We start from the raw sequence: 26,685 nt of genomic DNA, 5'->3' as shown, positions 1-26,685 counted from the left end.
TTAGCCCCTGATCACCCCTGATCACCCCATATAGACTCCCTGATCACCCCCCTGTCATTGATTACCCCCCTGTCATTGATCACACCCCTGTAAAGCTCCATTCAGACGTCCGCATGATTTTTACGGATCCACTGATAGATGGATCGGATCCGCAAAACTCACACGGACGTCTGAATGGAGCCTTACAGGGGCGTGATCAATGACTGTGTTGATCACCCCATATAGACTCCCTCATCACCCCCCTGTCATTGATCACACCCCTGTAAAGCTCCATTCAGACATCCGCATGATTTTTACGGATCCACTGATAGATGGATCGGATCCGCAAAACGCACACGGACGTCTGAATGGAGCCTTACAGGGGCGTGATCAATGACTGTGGTGATCACCCCATATAGACTCCCTGATCACCCCCCTGTCATTGATTACCCCCCTGTCATTGATCACACCCCTGTAAAGCTCCATTCAGATGTCCGCATGATTTTTACGGATCCACTGATAGATGGATCGGATCCGCAAAACGCACACGGACGTCTGAATGGAGCCTTACAGGGGCGTGATCAATGACTGTGGTGATCACCCCATATAGACTCCCTCATCACCCCCCTGTCATTGATCACACCCCTGTAAAGCTCCATTCAGACGTCCGCATGATTTTTACGGATCCACTGATAGATGGATCGGATCCGCAAAACGCACACGGACGTCTGAATGGAGCCTTACAGGGGCGTGATCAATGACTGTGGTGATCACCCCATATAGACTCCCTGATCACCCCCCTGTCATTGATTACCCCCCTGTCATTGATCACCCCCCTGTAAAGCTCCATTCAGACGTCCGCATGATTTTTACAGATCCACTGATAGATGGATCGGATCCGCAAAACGCATACGGACGTCTGAATGGAGCCTTACAGGGGCGTGATCAATGACTGTGGTGATCACCCCATATAGACTCCCTCATCACCCCCCTGTCATTGATCACACCCCTGTAAAGCTCCATTCAGACGTCCGCATGATTTTTACGGATCCACTGATAGATGGATCGGATCCGCAAAACACATACAGGCGTCTCCCTGGAGCCTTCTAGGGGGGGTCATCACCCCATATAGACTCCCTGATCACCCCCCTGTCATTGATCACCGCCCCTGTCATTGATCACCCCCCCCTGTCAGGCTGCATTCAGATGTCCGTATGATTTTTACGGATCCACGGATACATGGATCGGATCCGCAAAACACATACGGACATCTGAATAGAGCCTTATAGGGGGGTGATCAATGACAGGGGGGTGATCACCCCATATAGACTCCCTGATCACCCCCCAGTCATTGATCACCCCCCCTGTCATTGATCACCCCCCCTGTCATTGATCACCCCCCCTGTCATTGATCACCCCCCTGTCATTGATCACCCCCCTGTCATTGATCACCCCTCTGTAAGGCTCCATTCAGACATTTTTTTGGCCCAAGTTAGCGGAAATTATTATTTTTTTCTTACAAAGTCTCATATTCCACTAACTTGTGTCAAAAAATTTAATCTCACATGAACTCACCATACCCCTCACGGAATCCAAATGCGTAAAATTTTTTAGACATTTATATTCCAGACTTCTTCTCACGCTTTAGGGCCCCTAGAATGCCAGGGCAGTATAAATACCCCACATGTGACCCCATTTCGGAAAGAAGACACCCCCAGGTATTCCGTGAGGGGCATATTGAGTCCATGAAAGATTGAAATTTTTGTCCCAAGTTAGCGGAAAGGGAGACTTTGTGAGAAAAAAATAAAAAATATCAATTTCCGCTAACTTGTGCCAAAAAAAAAAAAAAATTCTATGAACTCGCCATGCCCCTCATTGAATACCTTGGGGTGTCTTCTTTCCAAAATGGGGTCACATGTGGGGTATTTATACTGCCCTGGCATTCTAGGGGCCCCAAAGCGTGAGAAGAAGTCTGGTATCCAAATGTCTAAAAATGCCCTCCTAAAAGGAATTTGGGCACCTTTGCGCATCTAGGCTGCAAAAAAAGTGTCACACATCTGGTATCGCCGTACTCAGGAGAAGTTGGGGAATGTGTTTTGGGGTGTCATTTTACATATACCCATGCTGGGTGAGATAAATATCTTGGTCAAATGCCAACTTTGTATAAAAAAAATGGGAAAAGTTGTCTTTTGCCAAGATATTTCTCTCACCCAGCATGGGTATATGTAAAATGACACCCCAAAACACATTCCCCAACTTCTCCTGAATACGGCGATACCACATGTGTGACACTTTTTTGCAGCCTAGGTGGGCAAAGGGGCCCATATTCCAAAGAGCACCTTTCGGATTTCACAGGTCATTTACCTACTTACCACACATTAGGGCCCCTGGAAAATGCCACGGCAGTATAACTACCCCACAAGTGACCCCATTTTGGAAAGGAGACACCCCAAGGTATTCCATTAGGGGCATGGCGAGTTCCTAGAATTTTATATTTTTTGTCACAAGTTAGTGGAAAATGATGATTTTTTTTTTTTTCTTACAAAGTCTCATATTCCACTAACTTGTGACAAAAAATAAAAACTTCCATGAACTTACTATGCCCATCAGCGAATACCTTGGGGTGTCTTCTTTCCAAAATGGGGTCACTTGTGGGGTAGTTATACTGCCCTAGCATTCTAGGGGCCCAAATGTGTGGTAAGGAGTTTGAAATCAAATTCTGTAAAAAATGACCAGTGAAATCCGAAAGGTGCTCTTTGGAATATGGGCCCCTTTGCCCACCTAGGCTGCAAAAAAGTGTCACACATGTGGTATCTCCGTATTCAGGAGAAGTTGGGGAATGTGTTTTTGGGTGTCATTTTACATATACCCATGCTGGGTGAGAGAAATATCTTGGCAAAAGACAACTTTTCCCATTTTTTTATACAAAGTTGGCATTTGATCAAGATATTTCTCTCACCCAGCATGGGTATATGTAAAATGACACCCCAAAACACATTCCCCAACTTCTCCTGAGTACGGCGATACCAGATGTGTGACACTTTTTTGCAGCCTAGGTGGGCAAAGGGGCCCATATTCCAAAGAGCACCTTTCGGATTTCACTGGCCATTTTTTACAGAATTTGATTTCAAACTCCTTACCACACATTTGGGCTTCTAGAATGCCAGGGCAGTATAACTACCCCACAAGTGACCCCATTTTGGAAAGAAGACATCCCAAGGTATTCGCTGATGGGCATAGTGAGTTCATGGAAGTTTTTATTTTTTGTCACAAGTTAGTGGAAAATGATGATTTTTTTTTTTTTTTTTTCTTACAAAGTCTCATATTCCACTAACTTGTGACAAAAAATAAAAACTTCCATGAACTCACTATGCCCATCAGCGAATACCTTGGGGTGTCTTCTTTCCAAAATGGGGTCACTTGTTATACTGCCCTGGCATTCTAGGGGCCCAAATGTGTGGTAAGGAGTTTGAAATCAAATTCAGTAAAAAATTACCAGTGAAATCCGAAAGGTGCTCTTTGGAATATGGGCCCCTTTGCCCACCTAGGCTGCAAAAAAGTGTCACACATGTGGTATCTCCGTATTCAGGAGAAGGTGGGGAATGTGTTTTGGGGTGTCATTTTACATATTCCCATGCTGGGTGAGAGAAATATCTTGGCAAAAGACAACTTTTACCATTTTTTTATACAAAGTTGTCTTTTGCCAAGATATTTCTCTCACCCAGCATGGGTATATGTAAAATGACACCCCAAAACACATTCCCCAACTTCTCCTGAATACGGAGATACCACATGTGTGACACTTTTTTGCAGCCTAGGTGGGCAAAGGGGCCCATATTCCAAAGAGCACCTTTCGGATTTCACTGGTCATTTTTTACAGAATTTGATTTCAAACTCCTTACCACACATTTGGGCCCCTAGAATGCCAGGGCAGTATAACTACCCCACAAGTGACCCCATTTTGGAAAGAAGACATCCCAAGGTATTCCCTGATGGGCATAGTGAGTTCATGAAAGCTTTTATTTTTTGTCACAAGTTAGTGGAATATGAGACTTTGTAAGAAAAAGAAAAAATCATCATTTTCCGCTAACTTGTGACAAAAAGTAAAAAGTTCTATGAACTCACTATGCCCATCAGCGAATACCTTAGGGTGTCTACTTTCCGAAATGGGGTCATTTGTGGGGTGTTTGTACTGTCTGGGCATTGTAGAACCTCAGGAAACATGACAGGTGCTCAGAAAGTCAGAGCTGCTTCAAAAAGCTGAAATTCACATTTTTGTACCATAGTTTGTAAACGCTATAACTTTTACCCAAACCATTTTTTTTTTACCCAAACATTTTTTTTTTATCAAAGACATGTAGAACAATAAATTTAGAGCAAAATTTATATATGGATGTCGTTTTTTTTGCAAAATTTTACAACTGAAAGTGAAAAATGTCATTTTTTTCCAAAAAAATCGTTAAATTTCGATTAATAACAAAAAAAGTAAAAATGTCAGCAGCAATGAAATACCACCAAATGAAAGCTCTATTAGTGAGAAGAAAAGGAGGTAAAATTCATTTGGGTGGTAAGTTGCATGACCGAGCAATAAACCGCTAAAGTTGTGGAGTGCCGATTTGTAAAAAAGGGGGGTATAAACCTGTGGTCCTTAAGTGGTTAAAGTCCTCTTTCTTTGTGTTTGTTGTTATCAAATCTGTTCCGTATTTGTTCTCTTTTAGTAGAAGATTACGGTTTAGTTGTTTTACCTTGTCTATTGTAGGTTGTAAATCTGTTAGTTTGTAGCCTTTTTCTTTAAATTTATTGTTCAGCTGGTCTATCTCTTTTACAAAATCCACCTCATTTGAGCAATTTCTTCGTGCTCGTATATACTGGCTATAAGGGATATTTGTGAGCCAGGTAGCTAGATGGCAACTGATTAATGGAATGAAACTATTTGTATCTGTAGGCTTATGATAAGTCTTAGTTTTGAGTGAGCCGTTTTCTATAAATATGGTGAGATCTAAAAAATTAATAGATACTTTATTATAACTAGCTGTAAAATTCAGATAAAAATCATTTTTATTAATGTTAGTTAAAAATTGAGTAAGAGATCATTCATCACCGCGCCAGATAAAAATGACATCATCAATAAAACGCTTCCAGAGGACCAGACCCGCACCGAGCTCTCCATTGGGGAAGATGGTAAGCTCCTCCCATCTCCCCACATATAGATTAGCGAAACTCGGTGCGAATCTGGTCCCCATCGCGGTTCCCCACGTCTGTAAATAGAAATCGGGGCCGTATTTAAAATAATTGTGCTCTAAAATAAAAGTGATGCAATTCCCGATAAATTGTATTTGATCCTTTGGCACCTTACTATCTTTATTTAGAAAGTATTCTGTGGCTTCCCGCCCTTTACTATTTTCAATAATAGTGTATAGGGAGGTAACATCGAGTGTACCTAATATAAAATCCGATTGCCATTTGATTCCTTGTAAGATTTGTACAATATGTTTTGTATCTTTTAGGTAGGCTTGTAATTTTTGTACTTGGGGTTGTAATAGCACATACACATATTTGGATAAATTTGCCGTAAGGCTCTCAATCCCAGAGATAATGGGCCTACCTGGAGGTTTATCTTTATTTTTGTGGATCTTTGGCAAATAATAGAAAAAGGGGATCCTAGGATTCTGGTTATTGATGTATAGGGCCTCTTCAATTGATAAGATCCCATCTCTTTTCCCTTTGTTAATCAGTACACTTAATTTATTTTTAAAAGTTTCCATGGGGTTCATAGGGAGTTTCTTGTACGTTTTGTGGTCCAAGAGTAATCTAATAGATTCTGTATGATACTCTTCTTGATCTAGTACCACTATCCCCCCCCCCCCCCTTGTCTGCGGGCCTGATAATAATATTGTGGTTCACTTGTAGGGTCTTAATGGCTCTAGATTCCTGTTTAGTTAGATTTCGAGGGCCCTTGTTGTTTTTACCTTTATTTTTATTATTATTATTCAGTTTATGTAGGTCCCTAATCACTAGAGTTTGAAAGGTTTTCATTGGGTCTGAATATTCATTTAATGGGTAAAAATTAGATTTTAGTTTCAGGCCTGTATGGATAAAAGTGTCCATATTTGTAGAACCTAAAGTTATGTTGTCCGTGTGGGTCCTAGTAAGATTCTGAACTATTGGATCCTTTTGTGGTTTTGGTTTTGTGGATTTTCCAATAGGGATCTCTTTATTAGGGTTGGTTTTCTTTAGGAAGTATTTTTTGAGTGCTAAATTGCGAAGGAATTTTTTGACTCCTATAAAGGCATCGAAGGGGTTAAATCTAGAGTTAGGTGCGAACTTAAGCCCTTTTTGTAATAGAGCTAATTCTCCTCCTTTGAGGCTGTAGCTGCTTAAATTAAAGATACCTGACTCAGCCTCTCTTGTAGGAATGCTCTTCTTTTTTATTCCTTTCCCTCGTTTACCCCTTTTTGTTTTTTTCGTGTATTTATTCTTGCCCTGATGATGTCATTGTATTTATTCTTGCGTTTTATTGATGATGTCATTTTTATCTGGCGCGGTGATGAATTATCTCTTACTCAATTTTTAACTAACATTAATAAAAATGATTTTTATCTGAATTTTACAGCTAGTTATAATAAAGTATCTATTAATTTTTTAGATCTCACCATATTTATAGAAAACGGCTCACTCAAAACTAAGACTTATCATAAGCCTACGGATACAAATAGTTCATTCCGTTAATCAGTTGCCATCTAGCTACCTGGCTCACAAATATCCCTTATAGCCAGTATATACGAGCACGAAGAAATTGCTCAAATGAGGTGGATTTTGTAAAAGAGATAGACCAGCTGAACAATAAATTTAAAGAAAAAGGCTACAAACTAACAGATTTACAACCTACAATAGACAAGGTAAAACAACTAAACCGTAATCTTCTACTAAAAGAGAACAAATACGGAACAGATTTGATAAAAACAAACACAAAGAAAGAGAACTTTAATATTCCTCTTATTACTAGATACAGTACAGGAGCAGGGAATTTTAGGAAAATCATTAGGCGTTATTGGGACATCCTAAAACAGGATAGTCTAATGGGTGACAAAATTCCATCAAAACCCAAATTTATTTTTAGAAAAGCCCCAAATTTAAATACCCTTATTGCTCCATCCATCAAGTCCAACAGTTTAATCAATAGGACCAGTCACAATAGAATGGGTTTCTTCCCCTGCAAAACATGCCGAAATTGCAAAATCACCAGAGACCATACAAAAAAAACATAAAAGCCTTAAATACATTTCAAATAAAAAACTTTATTACTTGTAATACGAGAGGAGTGATTTATTTTATTAAATGTCCTTGCGACAAATTGTATATAGGCAGAACAAAACGGTTACTAAAAACCAGGATAAGTGAGCATGTCATAAATATAATTAAAAAATTTGACGGACATCCCTTATCTAGACATTATCAACAACATCATGCGGCAAAATTTCAGCTCTATTTTTGGAGGCTTGGAAAAAGTGATAGAAGACAAAAGGGGCGGCAATTTCATCAAAAAAATGTCCAGAGCGGAAAGCAGCTGGATATTTATATTAAACAGCCTAGCCCCAAATGGACTCAATCATGAAATCAAACTTTTTGCTTTTCAGTGAACCTTTTGTTTTTCAGTGAATTTACATAATCTGCATATTGTAGCCGCTGTAGAACTATCTTCTGGGCTCTTCTCCCTCTCTTTTTTTCTCTTCCTGTGTGTGATAAGAGTAGGTGTTGCCCTGGCAACCAGGACGCCTATATAACTCCCAGACTTGAAGGGTCAGACCATCCCTGATGAAGGAGCCCGACGGCTCAGAAACGCGTCGGATGAACTTTGATCTCTGGGAGCACCAGTAGTACTTCGCGGTGACGTCACACACACAGAAAATCCTGGACGTCGAACCTATAGTCTGCTCCCTCGCACCACACAGCTACCGTCCGAAGCAGTGTGAATGCTGGTAGGTGAGCAGTGAAGTTTTGCCTCTCTTCACACCTCTCTACACACAGGAACGGGAACCGTGCAAACATTTAAAGAACCTAGACTATTTCTCCAGCCCACATCTAGAGAAAAGGTAATTATCATCGCGGTGATTATTTCATTGGATCGTCAATTGATATTCATTTTCTACTATAGCGGAATATTCATCCAGCCACTGTATTTAATGTGTTATATTTCTACCTACCAGCGCCAGTGTAAGCTTTTACCGTAAGGTAAATCAACATTTAATCAAAGGTGTGTAAATGTTTGCATTTCTGCCCATGGCGTTCATACTCGATATTGAATAAATATAGATATTTTGAATAAGTGAGACTAGACAGCAAATTGAAGACTGGGTTACTATAGAGAAATGGAATATATTAGTCATTTTTTTTACCTTGAAAAACCCATTACACAAGTACATGTCTTATAAAACTTCACAAAAAAAAGTCTGCAGAAAAATTTTGGAAGGGCAAAGAAATGCAGTTCTACTTTAACACTTTGTGTACATAACATACTGTATATATACCGTATATTATATATTATATTTTATATATCTATATATATATATATATATATACATACACACACACATACATATGTTGCTGCGAAAGATCAAGTCTCTGCAAATATAAAATATTGAAGTCAGAAAATATAATAAACATAGACTAAAAAGGTCTAACCAGTCAACTCACAGCTATTTGATGTGACATTTCAAGTGTCATATCTAGCTACTGTGTGAAAAACCAATCAGTTGAAACAAATAGTGAGAAAAACAAGGCTATGAAAAGAAAATATAAAAAGAATTATACTGTAAATAACACCAACTATTTCAATAAAAATGGCAGACAGTATAAAGCATTTGCTTGTAAACAAAAAAATATAATAAAAATGCCATTGTTATATGAAAGTTTAGTTTGGCTAAAGATTTTAGTAATACTTAGTAATACTCAAATTATAAGTGTACATGGGATGTGTAAGCCACTTATTTAAATGGATATTTTCATCAAAAATGAGTACTTTTTTCAGAACTTTCTTTCATCTCTGCAGCACTATACCATTGAAAATGAAATACAAAATGTCATTTTGTATCAGTCAGTACAAATGATAAGACCTCCTATGTAGATAGATAATCCATTGTAAGTTTACTAAGATGTTAAGATGTTATGGGTAAGATGTTGCCTAGGATAACAGTGAAGGGCCCTTTACATGGGCCAAGAATCCACCAGATAATCGTTAACGAGCGTTCATAGGAGCGCAGCCTTCCCTTCATTGATATCCTGCTTGCCGTCAATATCTCAGCGGTGAGCAGATGTAATTACAAGCCGTCCCGTTCATTTCAATGGGACGGCTCCTTCCTATTCCAGTGTATAGAAACGAGCCGTCCCATAGAAGTGAATGAGACGGCTTCTTGTAATTACACCTGATCACCACTGCAATATCAACGGCAAGTAGGTAAGTCTACTTTCACACCAGCGTTAATATTTTCCGGTATTGAGATCTGTCATAGGGTCTCAATACCGTAAAAAAATGCTTACGTTTTGTCCCCATTCATTGTCAATGGGGACAAAACATAACTGAACAGGACGGAATGCTCCAAAATGCATTCCGTTCCATTCTCATACCGAAAAGCAAACCGCAGCATGCAGTGGTTTGCTTTCCGTCCTGGGATCCGGAGCAAGACACAATCTGACACAATTGAAAACAGATCTGTCCTCCATTAACTTTCAATGGAGTTCATGACGGATCCGTCTTGGGTATGTTAAAGATAATACAACCGGATTCATTCATAACAGATGCAGATGGTTGTATTATCACTAGATTACATGCAGTTTCTGCAAAAAAAAATATATCCAAAAAAATCTTGTTCTTCATAGAAAAAAACTACATAGAATAGTCACATATAGATTATAGCGTGTTATAGCAGTGGACATGGTCGCTGCTGCTCTGTTCACCTGCTCTGGCGTTCCCGGCATCTGGTGGCTCAGGTCTGCCATCATCTCTCTCCTCCTGATCATCAGAACTAGCCACAGGAGTAGCTCTCACTCGCTACAGGCTCAGCTTCTTGCCGGCTAGGCCTCTCTCTACGTATAAGGTGTACATACGGGCTCCCTATGACTCTTAAAGGAACATCACATACCCTGCTCTTCTCCAGCCAATGGATGGCCTGGGTACTTAAAGAAGACTTGTCACCTCTCCTGACATGTCAGTTTTTGTAATTACTTGCATTCCCCATGTAATAACAATTCTGGAGCATCTATTCTTATGGCTCTATCTTGTGCTATTCCTTTAATATTTCAACTAGAAGTTATGAATGAATTGCTAGCAGTCTGCAGTAAGAGTACAGTGGGGTGTTACCAGTAGTGGGTGTGTCTGACTCTGTCCAACCAGTGCTGCTGGTGTCAGACTGTTCAGGGACACACCCACAACTGGTAACACCCATCTGTACCTTTACTGCAAGCTGCTGGAAATTCACTCATAACTTTATGTAGAAATAATAAAGGAATGGCACAAAATAGAGTCATAAGAATATGTTTTTACAAGATAAATGCAAATAGTTACTACAACAGACATGTCTAGAGAGAGAACAGGTCCTCTTTAAGACTTTCCCCTGTGGTGACCATGAGCTTCCTGTCATAACCGTGGCCTGATTATCAGATTGCACAAACTCTGCTTGCCGGGACTTCAAGCTATAAAAGATTATGGTTTTGCTTGATCCCTCTGTGCTTCACAGTGGTATCTCTTGACCTCTATGGAGCAGCCATCACTTGAACAGAGACTGCTCTAAGAGGCCTGGTGGTTCACTGCAGCAAATTCCAGATCCCTGTATAGGGTTTGAAGGGTGATGACCAGAAAAGGGGAAGGCAATTAGATAATGCCTCTAGGAGTAGCCAAAAGCCAAATTGGTTCAAGTGGCAAAGCAGATCCACATCTGTTTCATAACAGTTAACCCCTTAAGGACACAGCCTTTTTACACCTTAGGACCAGGCCATTTTTTGAAAATCTGACCAGAGTCCCTTTAAGTGCTGATAACTTTAAAACGGTTTGACTTATCCAGGCCGTTCTGAGATTGTTTTTTCGTCACATATTGTACTTCATGACACTGGTAAAATGGAGTAAAAAAAAAAAATTTTTTTGCACCAAAAAATACCTAATTTAACAAAAATTTGAAACAAATTTGCAAATTTCAAAGTTTCAGTTTCTCTACTTCTGTAATACATAGTAATACCCCCAAAAATTGTGATGACTTTACATTCCCCATATGTCTACTTCATGTTTGAATTGTTTTGGGAATGATATTTTATTTTTTGGGGATGTTATAAGGCTTAGAAGTTTAGAAGCAAATCTTGAAATTTTTCCGAAATTTACAAAAACTCAATTTCTAGGGACCAGTTCAGGTCTCAAGTCACTTTGCGAGGCTTACATTATAGAAACCACCCAAAAATGACCCCATCTAAGAAACTACACCCCTCAAGGTATTCAAAACTGATTTTGCATACGTTGTTAACCCTTTAGGTGTTGCACAAGAGTTATTGGCAAATAGGGAGGAAATTTGAGAATTTCATTTTTTTGTCTAATTTTTCATTTTAACCCATTTTTTCCACTAACAAACCAAGGGTTAACAGCCAAACAAGACTGTATCTTTATTGCCCTGACTCTGCCATTTACAGAAACACCCAATATGTGGCCGTAAACTACTGTACGGCCACACAGCGGGGCGTAGAGTGAAAGGTGCGCCGTTTGGTTTTTGGAAGGCTGATTTTTATGGACTGGTTTATTTACACCAAGTCCCATTTGAAGCCCCCTGATGCACCCCTAGAGGAGAAACTCCCTAAAAGTGACCCCATCTAAGAAACTACACCCCTCAAGGTATTCAAAACTGATTTTACATACGTCGTTAACCCTTTAGGTGTTGCACAAGAGTTATTGGCAAATGGCGATGAAATTTGAGAATTTCATTTTTTTGCCTAATTTTCCATTTTAACCCATTTTTTCCACTAACAAAGCAAGGGTTAACAGCCAAACAAGACTGTATCTTTATTGCCCTGACTCTGCTGTTTACAGAAACACCCCATATGTGGCCGTAAACTACTGTACGGGCACACAGCGGGGCGTAGAGTGAAAGGTGCGCCGTTTGGTTTTTGGAGGGCTGATTTTGCTGGACTGTTTTTTTGGCACCATGTCCCATTTGAAGCCCCCCTGATGCACCCCTAGATTATAAACTCCATAAAAGTGACCCCATCTAAGAAACTACACCCCTCAAGGTATTCAAAACTGATTTTACAAACTTTGTTAACCCTTTAGGTGTTGCACAAGATTTAATGGAAAATAGAGATACAATTTCAAAATTACACTTTTTTGGCAGATTTTCCATTTTAATATTTTTTTTCCAGTTACAAAGCAAGGGTTAACAGCCAAACAAAACTCATTATTTATGGCCCTAATTCTGTAGTTTACAGAAACACCCCATATGTGGTCGTAAACAGCTGTACGGGCACACGGCAGGGCGCAGAAGGAAAGGAACACCATATGGTTTTTGGAAGGCATATTTTGCTGGACTGGTTTTTTTGACACCATGTCCCATTTGAAGCCCCCCTGATGCACCCCTAGAGTAGAAACTCCAAAAAAGTGACCCCATTTTAGAAACTACGGGATAGGGTGGCAGTTTTGTTGGTACTAGTTTAGGGTACATATGATTTTTGGTTGCTCTATATTACACTTTTTGTGCGGCAAGGTAACAAGAAATAGCTTTTTTGGCACCGTTTTTTTTTTGTTATTTACAACATTCATCTGACAGGTTAGATCATGTGGTAATTTTATAGAGCAGGTTGTCACGGACGCGGAGATACCTAATATGTATACAATTTTTTTTATTTATGTAAGTTTTACACAATGATTTCATTTTTAAAACCAAAAAAATGTTTTAGTGTCTCCATAGTCTAAGAGCCATAGTTTTTTCAGTTTTTGGGCGATTATCTTAAGTAGGGTCTCATTTTTTGCGGGATGAGATGACGGTTTGATTGGCATCTATTTTGGGGTGCATATGACTTTTTGATTGCTTGCTATTACACTTTTTGTGACACAAGATGACAAAAAATGGCTTTTTTTACACCGTTTTTATTTTTATTTTTTTACGGTGGTCATCTGAGGGGTTAGATCATGTGATATTTTTATAGAGCCGGGCGATACGGACGCGGCGATACCTAATATGTATACTTTTTTTTTATTTATGTAAGTTTTACACAATGATTTCATTTTTGAAACAAAAAAAATCATGTTTTAGTGTTTCCATAGTCTAAGAGCCATAGTTTTTTCAGTTTTTGGGCGATTATCTTGGGTAGGGTATGATTTTTGCGGGATGAGATGACGGTTTGATTGTTACAATTTTGGCGTACATGCGACTTTTTTGATCACTTTTATTACCTTTTTTGGGAAGTAAGGTGGGCAAAATTTCAATTTCATCATAGTTTTTTATTTTTTATTTTTATGGTGTTCACCGTTCGGGTAAAGTAACATGACCGTTTTATAGATCAGGTCGTTACGGACGCGGCGATACCAAACATGTGTAGGGAATTTTATTTTTTTCATTTTTTATCAGTGATAAATGTGTTTTTTGATTTTTACTTTTTTTTCACTTTTATTCACTTTTTTTGACCCAGACCCACTTGGTTCTTGAAGATCCAGTGGGTCTGATGTCTGTATAATACAGTACAGTACAATATATATTGTTCTGTACTGTATTTTACTTACACTGAACAGATCTGCCTTTCAGCACAGATCTGTTCAGCACCATGGACAGCAGGACGCCTGAGAGGCGTCCTGTTGCCATGGGAACCTTCCCCGTCTGCTCAGTACTGCTCAGAACTTCGCAGACGGGGAAGGGTAAGGAGGGGATCTCTCGGGGGGCTCTCTGGGGGCTCTCTCCCTCCCCATCGGGGGGCTGCAAAGGCACAGCAGCCCCCCGATGGGAGAGGGAGGGAGCTCCCTGCGCTGTTAACCTTTTCCATACAGCGGTCCGTACGGACCGCTGTATGGAAAGGGTTAAACGGCTGACATCGCATCGCAGATGTCAGCCGTTTATACCAGGGTGCCAGCAATGTGCTGGCACCCTGGTATCCCCACTAGACACCAACGATTATACAAGGGGAGGCGGGCGGGGGATCGCGATCCCGCCTGCCGCACCGCCCGCCTCCCGCACCGCCCGCAACCCTCCCCCTGCACCTCCCGCCACCATAAAAATCATTCGGGGGTGCAGGGGGGGGGTGAATAAAACTTTTTTTTTGGCATATAAAGTTTCTGATCCCCGCGGTCAGGGACTGCGGGGACCAGAAACTTCAGAAATCGCAGCAAACCGCAGGTCTGAATTGACCTGCGGTTTGCCGCGATCGCCGACATGGGGGGGTCACGGGACCCCCCCGCGCATTTAGCCTAGGTGCCTGCTCAATGATTTGAGCAGGCACCGGGTTCCGATCACTGCCAGCCGCACGGCAGTGATCGAAAATACACAGGGCGTACATGTACGCCCTGTGTCCTTAAGTACCAGGGCACAAGGGCGTACCTGTACGCCCTATGTCCTTAAGAGGTTAAAGAGGACCTTTCACTTGTAAAAACTATGTGAACTAAGTATGCTGACATATAGAGCGGCGCCCGGGGATCTCACTGCACTTACTATTATCCCCGGGCGCCGCTCCGTTCTCCCGTTATGCCCTCCGGTACCTTTGCTCCTTAAGTTATAGTAGGCAGGTCTTCCCTTGTCCTGTGGGCGTCTCCTTCTCCTAGGCTGTAGCGCTGGCCAATCGCAGCGCACAGCTCACAGCCTGGGAGAAAAAAAACTCCCAGGCTGTGAGCTGTGCGCTACGATTGGCCAGCGCTGCAGCCTAGGAGAAGGAGACGCCCACAGGACAAGGGAAGACCCGCCTACTATAACTTAAGGAGCAAAGGTACCGGAGGGCATAACGGGATAACGGAGCGGCGCCCGGGGATAATAGTAAGTGCAGTGAGATCCCCGGGCGCCGCTCTACAAGGCAGCATACTTAGTTCACATAGTTTTTCAAGTGAAAGGTCCTCTTTAATATGTGTTAAGCAAAATTGTGATGGAAGTGTCCCTTTAAATTAAGATTAAATTAAGACATCCCTAGTGCCCCATATTCAGCAAGAAAATTCTGGATTATTTCTATTAAAACATTTCAGATGGATAGACCTCCTTAAGAGGTAAAAGGAACTCAATGTGTATGGGAGATGACATTCAGCTTATAAACTACTATGGGGCACAATGGCTTACTGAGGAAACTGCGGCAGGCACTGAAGCCTTTATGTTTTAGTGGAGTCTTCTGTAGCCGATTTTGGGGGTATGAAGGATTGCATTATTGAAATTGTTACTGAATGTATTGTGGGTATTTCTTGGGGAACCGTGACACCTCACAGATTCTATGTAAAATCTTGAGTTATGGGTATATGTATTCTTCTCCAGCATCTTGGTAAATATTGCTACATTTAGCAGAAAACCTGATTTCAGTATTGCCACATTATCGCCAATTGTAGCTTTCCTGCAAACTATATTCCAGAATGTATGACTCCATAGAGAAACAAAACAGTATTCTTTTGGGATAGATAGGTACAGTCATGTGAAAAAATTAGGACACCCTTTGAAAGCATGTGGTTTTTTGTAACATTTTTAATAAATGGTTATTTCATCTCCGTTTCAACAATACAGAGAGATTAAAGTAATCCGACTAAACAAAGAAAACTGAAGAAAAGTCTTTTCAAGATCTTCTGTAAATGTCATTCTACAAAAATGCCTATTCTAACTGAGGAAAAAGATAGGACACCCTTGCCCCTAATAGCGAGTGTTACCTCCTTTGGCTGAAATAACTGCAGTGAGACGGTTCTTGTAGCCATCTACCAGTCTTCGACATCGGTCTGAGGAAATTTTACCCCACTCCTCAATGCAGAACTTTTTCAGCTGTGAGATGTTTGAGGGGTTTCTTGCACGTACAGCCCTTTTCAAGTCACCCCACAGCATCTCAATGGGATTCAAATCTGGACTTTGACTTGGCCATTCCAGGACTCTCCATTTCTTCTTTTTCAGCCAATCTTTGGTTGATTTACTAGTATGTTTTGGGTCATTGTCATGTTGCATGGTCCAGTTCCGCTTCAGCTTTAATTTTCTAACTGATGGTCTCACATGTTCTTCAAGCACCTTCTGATACACAGTAGAATTCATCGTGGATTCTATGATGGTGAGCTGACCAGGTCCTGCTGCAGCAAAGCAGCCCCAAACCATGACACTTCCACCTCCATGCTTCACAGTTGGTATGAGGTTCTTTTCTTGGAATGCTGTGTTTGGTTTACGCCAAACATGTCCTCTGCTGTTGTGTCCAAATAATTCAATTTTGGACTCATCTGTCCAAAGAACATTATTCCAGAAGTCCTGGTCTTTGTCAACTTTATCGCTGGCAAATGTCAGTCTGGCCTCGATGTTTCTCTTGGAAAGCAAAGGTTTCCTCCTTGCACACCTCCCATGCAAGTTAAACTTGTACAGTCTCTTTCTGATTGTAGAGGCATGTACTTCTACATCAACAGTAGCCAGAGCCTGCTGTAGTTCTCGAGATGACACTTTAGGGTTTTTGGATACCTCTTTTAGCATCTTGCGGTCTGCTCTTGGGGTGAACTTGCTGGGGCGACCAGTCCTGGGCATGTTGGCAGTTGTTTTGAAAGCCCTCCACTTGTAGACTATCTTCCGGACAGTGGAATGGCTGATTTCAAAATCTTTTGAGATCTTTTTAAATCCCTTCCCAGACTCATAGGCTGCTACAATCTTTTTTCTGAAGTCCTCTGACAGCTCTTTTGCTCTCACCATGGTGCTCACTCTCACTTCAACAGTCAGGAGCACACCAAACTAAATGTCTGAGGTTTAAATAGGGCAAGCCTCATTCAACATGCAGAGTAACGATCTACTAATTATGTGCACCTGGTGTGATATACCTGTGTGAGATCTGAGCCAATTTAAGAGGGAATACATGTGAGGGTGTCCTATCTTTTTCCTCAGTTAGAATAGGCATTTTTGTAGAATGACATTTACAGAAGATCTTGAAAAGACTTTCCTTCAGTTTTCTTTGTTTAGTTGGATTACTTTAACCCCTTAAGGACACAGCCCTATTTCACCTTAAGGACCAGGCCATTTTTTGCAAATCTGACCAGTGTCACTTTAAGTGCTGATAACTTTAAAACGCTTTGACTTACCCAGGCCGTTCTGAGATTGTTTTTTCGTCACATATTGTACTTCATGACACTGCTAAAATTGGGTCAAAAAAGTTATTTTTTTTGCATAAAAAAATACCATATTTACCAAAAATGTGGAAAAATTAGCAAATTTCAAAGTTTCAGTTTCTCTACTTCTGTAATACATAGTAATACCCCCAAAAATTGTGATGACTTTACATTCCCCATATGTCTACTTCATGTTTGTAGCATTTTGGGAATGATATTTTATTTTTTGGGGATGTTACAAGGCTTAGAAGTTTAGAAGCAAATTTTGAAATTTTTCAGAAATCTTCAAAATCCCACTGATATGGACCAGTTCAGGTTTGAAGTCACTTTGTGAGGCTTAGATAATAGAAACCTCCCAAAAATGACCCCATTCTAGAAACTACACCCCTCAAGGTATTCAAAACTGTTTTTACAAACTTTTTTAACCCTTTAGGTCTTCCACAAGACTTCATGGCAAAAAGACATACATTTTAAGAATTTTGATTTTTTGGAAAATTTTCCAATATAATCCATTTTTTCCTGGAAAAAAACAAGGGTTAACTGCCAAACAAAACTCAAAATGGGTTGCCCTGGTTCTGTAGTTTGCAGAAACACCCCATATGTGGTCGTAAACTACTGTTTGGCCAAACGGGAGGACATAGAAGGAGGGGAACACCATATGGGTTTTGCAAGGCAGATTTTGCAGGACTGGTTTTGTTTATACCATGTTTCATTTCAAGCCCCCCCTTGCACCTCTAGAATAGAAATTGCAAAAAAGTGACTCCATCTAAGAAAGTACACCTCTCAAGGTATTCAAAACTGGGTTTACAAACTTTGTTAACCCTTTAGGTGTTCCACAAGAGTTAATGGCAGATGGAGAAACAATTTAGAAATTTCAATTTTTTGGAAAATTTTCAATTTTAACCCATTTTTTCCAGCAATAAAGTAAGGGTTAACAGCCAAACAAAACTCAATATGGGTTGCCCTGATTCTGTAGTTTGCAGAAACACCCCATATGTGGTCGTAAACTACTGTTTGGCCAAACGGGAGGACATAGAAGGAGGGGAACACCATATGGGTTTTGCAAGGCAGATTTTGCAGGACTGGTTTTGTTTATACCATGTTCCATTTCAAGCCCCCCCTTGCACCCCTAGAATAGAAATTGCAAAAAAGTGACTCCATCTAAGAAAGTACACCCCTCAAGGTATTCAAAACTGGGTTTACAAACTTTGTTAACCCTTTAGGTGTTCCACAAGATTTAATGGCATAAGGAGAAACTATTTAGAAATTTCTATTTTTTGGAAAATTTTCAATTTTAACCCATTTTTTCCAGCAATAAAGTGAGGGTTAACAGCCAAACAAAACTCAATATGGGTTGCCCTGATTCTGTAGTTTGCAGAAACACCCCATATGTGGCCGTAAACTACTGTACGGACACACGATAGGGCGTAGAAGGAAAGGTGTGCCGTGTGGTTTTTGGAAAGCAGATTTTGCTGGACTAATTTATTTACACCATGTCCCATTTGAAGCCCCCCTGATGCACCCCTAGAGTAGAAACTCCATAAAAGTGACCCATCTAAGAAACTACACCCCTCAAGGTATTCAAAACTGGTTTTACAAACTTTGTTAACCTTTTAGGTGTTCCACAAGAGTTATTGGCAAATGGAGATGAAATTCGAGAATTTAAATTTTTTGCCAAATTTTTTATTTACTCCATTTTTTCCAGTAGCAAAGCAAGGGTTAACAGCCAAACAAAACTCTATATTTATTGCCCAGATTCTGTAGTTTGCAGAAACACCCCATATGTGGCCGTAAACTACTGTACGGGCACACGGTAGGGCGTAGAGGGAAAGGTGCGGCGTGTGGCTTTTAGAAGGCAGATTTTGCTGGACTGGTTTATTTACACTATGTCCCATTTGAAGCCCCCCTGATGCACCCCTAGAGTAGAAACTCCCAAAAAGTGACCCCATTTTAGAAACTATGGGATAGGGTGGCAGTTTTGTTGGTACTATTTTACGGTACATATGATTTTTGGTTGCTCTATATTACACTTTTTGTGAGGCAAAGTAACAAAAAATTGCTGTTTTGGCACCATTTTTATTTTTTGTTATTTACAACATTCATCTGACAGGTTAGATCATGTGGTATTTTTATAGAGCAGGTTGTCACGGACGCGACAATACCAAATATGACAACTTTTTTTAGTTGTTTGTTTCAGTTTTACATAACAAAGCATTTGAAGAAAAAAAAAGATTCTTTAGTGTCTCCACATTCTGAAAGCCATAGTTTTATTTATTTTTTGGGCAACTGTCTTGTGTAGGGGCTCATTTTTTTCGGGATGAGATTATTGTTTGATTGGCACTATTTTGGGGTGCGTATGACTTTTTGATCGCTTGCTATTACACTTTTTGTGATCTAAGGTGACAAAAAAATGGCTTTTTTTACACCGTTTTTATTTTTTATTTTTTACGGTATTCACCTGTGGGGTTAGATCATGTGATATTTTTATAGAGCAGGTTATTACGGACGCAGTGATACCTAATATATATACTTTTTTTTATTTATGTCAGTTTTACACAATGATTTCATTTTTGAAACAAAAAAAATCATGTTTTAGTGTCTCCATAGACTGAGAGCCATTGTTTTTTCAGTTTTTGGGCGATTATCTTGGGTAGGGTATGATTTTTGCGGGATGAGATGGCGGTTTGATTGGCACTATTTTGGGGTGCGTATGACTTTTTGATCGCTTGCTATTACACTTTTTGTGATGTAAGATGACAAAAAATGGCTTTTTTTACACCGTGTTTTATTTTTTATTTTTATGGTATTCACCTGAGGGATTAGGTCATGTGATATTTTTATAGAGAAGGTTAATACGGACGCGTCAATACCCAATATATAAATATTTTTTTTATTTATTTAAGTTTTACACAGTGATTTCATTTTTGAAACAAAAAAATAATGTTTTAGTGTCTTCATAGTCTGAGAGCCATAGTTTTTTCAGATTTTGGGTGATTGTACTATGTAGGGGCTCATTTTTTGTGGGATGAGGTGACGGTTAGATTGGTACTATTTTTGGGGGCATGTGCCGTTTTGATCGCTTGGTGTTGCACTTTTAGTGATGTAAGTTGACAAAAATGGCTTTTTTATACACAGTTTTTATTTTTTATTTTTTATGGTGCCTATCGGATGGGGTGGATCATTTGATATATTTATAGAGCCGTTCGTTACGGACGCGGCGATACCTAATATGTGTGTTTTTTCTTTTTTTTTCAATTTTTTATTACAAAATCAGGGGAATGGGGCGTTTTTTTTTTTTTTTACTTGAAACTTTATTTTTTATTCCAAACACTTTTTTTTTACTTTTTTTTTTTTTAACTTTATTTCTGTTCCACTCTTTTAGGGGTCTGATCCTTTCTGCAATGCATTACAATACATCTGTATTGTAATGCATTGCCTGTTAGTGTATGACTCAGTGTCATACACTAACTGGTTGCCTAGGAGACCCAGCCTGAGGCTGGATCTCCTCGGCTCCCGTAGAAGGCAGTTCCTGATGCCGTGCAGGGCATTGGGCAGCCTCTGCATGGCATCGGGCTGCCTTGTCACACATCGGGTCCCCGCCACAGCAGCGCGGGGACTCGATGCGATCACTCACCTGCCGCAAACAACTTCTATCTCGCGGTCAGCGCGGACCGCGGCATAGAAGGGGTTAATCCGCCGGCATCGCTGTAAACAGCGATGCCGGCGGATACAGCAGGGGCCCGGCTACCAGGGACTGCCGGACCCCTGCAGTGATCGGGTGCGCACCGCTCCGGTGCCAGCCCGATCATCCCGCCGTATATGTAAGGCGGAATGCATTCTGGCAATGCATCCCCCGCCGTACATGTACGGCGTTCTGCACTAAGGGGTTAATCTCTCTGTATTGTTGAAACGGAGATGAAATAACCATTTATTAAAAATGTTACAAAAAACCACATGCTTTCAAAGGGTGTCCTAATTTTTTCACATGACTGTAAATTAGGCAATTCAAAACCTAAAATAACATTATATAAATATATCGTTCTCTCAAGAATTCTAGTTGCACATTTCTGGATCATTAGGACCTAAACTTTGGTTGCCAATTAAAAGAGAATAATTTCTGCAATGCTTTCCTTTGTACAAAAATGTGAAGCAGATCCCTGTAGAATTGTGGTTAACTGCTCATTATTTCTGCCAATTTAACAGTATAGTTATTACCGGTATTTAACAGAGGATAACAAGTTGAACGCTCATACTTGGAGACTAGTATTATCTACTGAAATAGTTGTTATGACAACCTACTTAGTAATGGGAAGATGCTTCAAAGATGCTTGCTTAGGAAGTTCTTAATTAAATATTAACAATTACATCTAAGAAAATATTTACTGCTATATATTTTATTAAAGATTAATACGAATTGTAGTGTTATTTGTGTTTTTGCCTAGATAAATTATCTTCCTGAATATTATAAAACAGACAATTTCAGAATTTCCCTCAGATTTAATTCAGATTTTGTCAATTAATTATGTGTATTAGGTTTTTAAATCTTATTTTTAAGAAGCAATGCAATAGTACACAGGAAAAAAGAAAGAAGCACATTTATTAAGACCAGCATTTTAGACACCAGTATTAATAAACCCCTAAACTAGCCGTAGATCTGCCGGAGTTATGAAGAGGCTCCGGCCTCTCCATAACTTCCGCGAATCCTCCGCCAGTTCTAGATGTAAGCCAGCTTCATAGCTGTCTTATATTTGGACCTTTTTCTATGTCTGAAAAATCTGGCCCGTGCCTTTCCCCACTGAGCGGGGAGAAGTCGCAGATTGCGGTGAAATATAGGCGTATTTCAGTATAATAAATGACCCCCACAGTGTTTAAAAATCATTACAGAAGAGCAGGTATTCAATAACTTCAATGTGTAGAAATTGGATATTTTAGGACTTATCGCATCAAAATAATGAGTTCACATACATTTTAAATTTTAATGCAGATAGCTTTTCATTAAAAACAAACACAGAATTGCTAGAATTTTGAAAATCAGTTCAGAAAGTGATGCCCAAAATTATCATTTAAGAATCACTGTACTTTCATACAATTTTATTTCATTTAATAGAGAATGATGTAAACAGCATATTTCTAAATCACTTTATTTAAAAAATATGCCTGTATCCACCTGAAAAAACTAGTCATGGCAACTAGGGGTCTCACTACCATCTAATTTGCAGTCCACTGCAATGTTATAAGGCAAGATCTGTTCCGAGTAACAGATGATGGCTCACAGAAAATGGGAGCATGTCAGTGCTAGCTGAGATACGGAGTCTGATTAAAAAAATTACTTCTAAACAGTTTTTGAAGATTATAGGAGCCGCCTGTGTGTCTGTAAGTGTGATTTCCCCCTCCTAACCTGTTCTGTGAGATCCAGAGCTGAAAACAGCTGGATGTCACAGCAGTATAGTGTCGGCAGATTTCATAGAAAGGATACAGCCCCTGCTTCTGAGTGAAATGCATCTAGCTGTGCAGCTGAAAAATGTATTAATATGGCTGAAAAAGACTTTAGGGAAGCCCAAAAAATACCTGTTGCATCACAGTTGTGATTGCCCAAAGAAGTACAGCCATTATATAAACTTTTTTTTTGAAAACTCAGGTACACTTTAAGGTCCACTGTCATATTTACAGTTCATGCTATGCAAGGCTTGAATCTGCACCACCAAAATCAGCACATGCGCCAGGCAAGGGATTTGCGTCAAACTAACTAGGCCCAGGGCTGCTAGGAGATTTCACTAATTTTAGCACACTAGCAGGCCAGGCTTGAGGCTCAGCGGCACCAACAAAAAAAATCACTGAAAAAACTAAGATAAAAACATCCTGCACGGTATGATATACAATTGTGCGGATGTCTCTGGTCATATTATTGAAGTAAATCACAGAAATAAGATAATAATGCACTAAGTAAAGTAGATGCAAGCATTATATATGGACAAAGTCCTCTCTCTGATATGATAATATCTGAGACACTTAGTCAATACATTTTGATCAAAACACATCTAAGCCCGCCTACCTGTAATGACCGGCGTCACGCACAGGGAGGAAAGAGGGAAAGCCCTGCCCAAGGGAGAGGGAAAGGTGGTGACCCCTAACTCACCTTGTGGCTGGCACCTGACTGCCCTGACGTCCCTAGACGGGTTCCTCACCCGTGCGGCGATCACGTTCCTAAACCCTGGCTTTCCCTAAAATGAGCCCTAGATAGTGAACGGGCCGGTGGGATCGCTAGTCCGCACCACTGTCACTAAGAGGGAAACATCAGGGAGAGGACAGACAAAACAGACAAACACATACACCCAGGTGGGCGACCACAATAGACCACAAACGTCCAACAGGGATCCGGAGGGTAGCGTTCTGGACCAACTACCAGAGAACGCAGCAACACAGCTCCAGAGGGTCATAATAGATGTCCAGGCAGGAAGCACTATATCTGGCATCCAGAGAAGTGTGAGAGGGGAATATAAGGAGGTTTGGGAGTGCTGGACAAGGAACAGCTGAGGAGAAGGAGCTACGGATCCCTGAGTGAGCCAAAAGGGTTTGCAAAGCAAACCCAGAAAGCTACCATAAGGAAACAGCCCTATCTTACATAGAGCGTGCAGCCAACCGCTGCGACTTCCTGACCCCGGGTATAACGGAGTCAGGCGTGGTTCTTGACACCCTCGTGACACTACCAAGCGCCAAGGTGATCTCAGGTCAGGCGGGTCCTACGCTAAACCTACTTAAGCCATTGGGCTTCTATGTTCAGGAGCGCAGACGCCGCACATATGGTGTGCTGCTCCTAGTCACCTCCATGTGCATCAAGCAACCAATGGGAGGAGGAGCTAGCACACCCATATGTACCACCTAATCAAGGCGCTCTATTGGATAGGAAGGGCAAAAGTGCAGAGGAATGCTACTCCCAAGATAAAATAGGTGCGCATTCACACTTGAAGGTGCCACTCCCTCAAGCAAGTACTACATAGACATAATAAATCACTGAAAAAACTAAGATAAAAACATCCTGCACGGTATGATATACAATTGTGCGGATGTCTCTGGCCATATTATTGAAGTAAATCACAGAAATAAGATAATAATGCACTTAGTAAAGTAGATGCAAGCATTATATATGGACAAAGTCCTCGCTCTGATATGATAATATCTGAGACACTTAGTCAATATATTTTGATCAAAACACATCTAAGCCTGCCTACCAAGCGCCAAAGTGGTCTCAGGTCAGGCGGGTCCTACGCTAAACCTACCTAAGCCATTGGGCTTCTATGTTCAGGAGCGCAGACGCCAACCACTCATCGGTCTGTCCTTCCATGCCGCCCACTGCTGCTTTCAGTTGTGTTTTTTTTCCCAGCAAACATATGAGTTTCAGAACAGCCTGTTGTAGTTTCCCCCTGGTTGTGAAGTTGGTGGTGTAGGTGTTGCACTGATGTGAAGTGGGGCGGTAGAGAAGGAACAGGAGGGGGAAGCGGAGTAGGAGGAGGAGGCAACCGGAAGCACCGAGAAACGTCCAGCAATCCTCAATGGTGGTAGGATGTGAGTCAAACGCTTTCTGTCTCAGGCCCAGCCATCACTACATTTACCCAGTGGACAGTTAGGGAAATATAACGTCCCTGCCCGTGCTTACTAGTCCACGTATTGCCGGTTATGTGGACCTTGCCACTGATGGTGTTGCGCAGCGCACACCTGATTGTTTCCGCCACTTGTTTGTTTAGGGCAGGTATATCTTGTCTGGAAAAGTAGTGGCAGCTGGGAACCACGCACTGTGGTACAGCCGCTGTCATTAAGGTTTTAAAACTGTCTCCACCAGACGGAAGGCCAGCATTTCAAAGGCCAGGAGTTTTGAAATGCTGGCATTCAGGGTCAGGGCTCGCGGCTGGGTACTTCCTCTTTCTCTTCAGATTCCATGGGACAGTGTGGAGATGCTCAGTGACACTGGAGGTGGTGGTGGTGTTGCTGTCAAATTCTCACTTTGATGGGAGCCAGGTTGACCTGTCATTCCAGAGGAAGAGTAAGAGGCTGAGAGCACAGCAGAAAAGGGAGCTGAAGGAGCCTCAGATCTTTCATGGTTTATCAGGTGTCTACTCCAGATGCCTGGTCATGCAGGTGGTGTTCAGGTTTAGAACATTTATGCCTCGCTTACCCGTGTTTTGTCATCAGCACATTGCCTGAAGAACTGCCAGGGAACTCCTTTGAGCTGGCTTTGGTGTGCTCTGTCCCTCTGCATGTTGGGTAGTAGCAGGCGTACTGGCTGGGGGCTGGACGCTCTGCTTTTGCACCCGATTCCTCTTGTGCTGTTCAGCTGGCACTGTGTGACCCCTCCACATCATCTTCCACTCACTCCTCACCCTTGCTCTCCGTGCTGATTTGCACAGTGCAGAAAGCTGCAGCAGTTGACACCTGTGCTTGGTCATCATCATCAGAGATGCACTGCTGCGTTCCTCCCACACCCTCATCCTCAAACATAAGTGGATGGGCATCAGTGCACTCAATCTCTTCCACTTCTGGGGCAGGGCTAGGTGGATGGCCCATGGAAACCCTGCCAGCAGTGGGGCTCAGACTGCTTGGCTGATGTGCATGGGGTTGAGGTCGAAGACGGATACCCGTGGGCTGCTGTTGCCAACTCTGTGCTTTCAGCAGGGGGCCGGGTTGGAGACAATGTGAAGGAACTGGAGGCACTGTCAGCCATCCATAGAGCGTGCAGCCAACCGCTGCGACTTCCTGACCCCGGGTATAACGGAGTCAGGCGTGGTTCTTGACACCCTCGTGACACTACCAAGCGCCAAGGTGATCTCAGGTCAGGCGGGTCCTACGCTAAACCTACTTAAGCCATTGGGCTTCTATGTTCAGGAGCGCAGACGCCGCACATATGGTGTGCTGCTCCTAGTCACCTCCATGTGCATCAGTGCACTCAATCTCTTCCACTTCTGGGGCAGGGCTAGGTGGATGGCCCATGGAAACCCTGCCAGCAGTGGGGCTCAGACTGCTTGGCTGATGTGCATGGGGTTGAGGTCGAAGACGGATACCCGTGGGCTGCTGTTGCCAACTCTGTGCTTTCAGCAGGGGGCCGGGTTGGAGACAATGTGAAGGAACTGGAGGCACTGTCAGCCATCCAATCTACTATCGCCTCTATTTGTTCTGGCCTCACCATTCCTATAATGGTATTCGGGCCTACAAAATTATGCAGAACCTCCTGTCGCCTGTGTGCACTAGAGGAAGGTTTTTCATTTGGGCGTGTAGCTGGCACACATTGACAATGTCCTTCCCCTACAGTAGGAGCTCCACCAGGAACACCAGCAGCACCACAACCACATCCCCTAGTTGATGCTCCACCCATTTCTTTAGGGTCACCGACTGAATTGTCTGACAGACAATCAATTGTATTTCTGTGTCAAGGGTGCAAATGAAGT

Source organism: Bufo bufo, chromosome 2 (genome assembly GCF_905171765.1).
Source record: "Bufo bufo chromosome 2, aBufBuf1.1, whole genome shotgun sequence".
Taxonomy (NCBI): domain Eukaryota; kingdom Metazoa; phylum Chordata; class Amphibia; order Anura; family Bufonidae; genus Bufo; species Bufo bufo.
The sequence above is the reverse complement of the archived record's forward strand: the minus strand, read 5'-3'. Positions refer to the sequence as shown.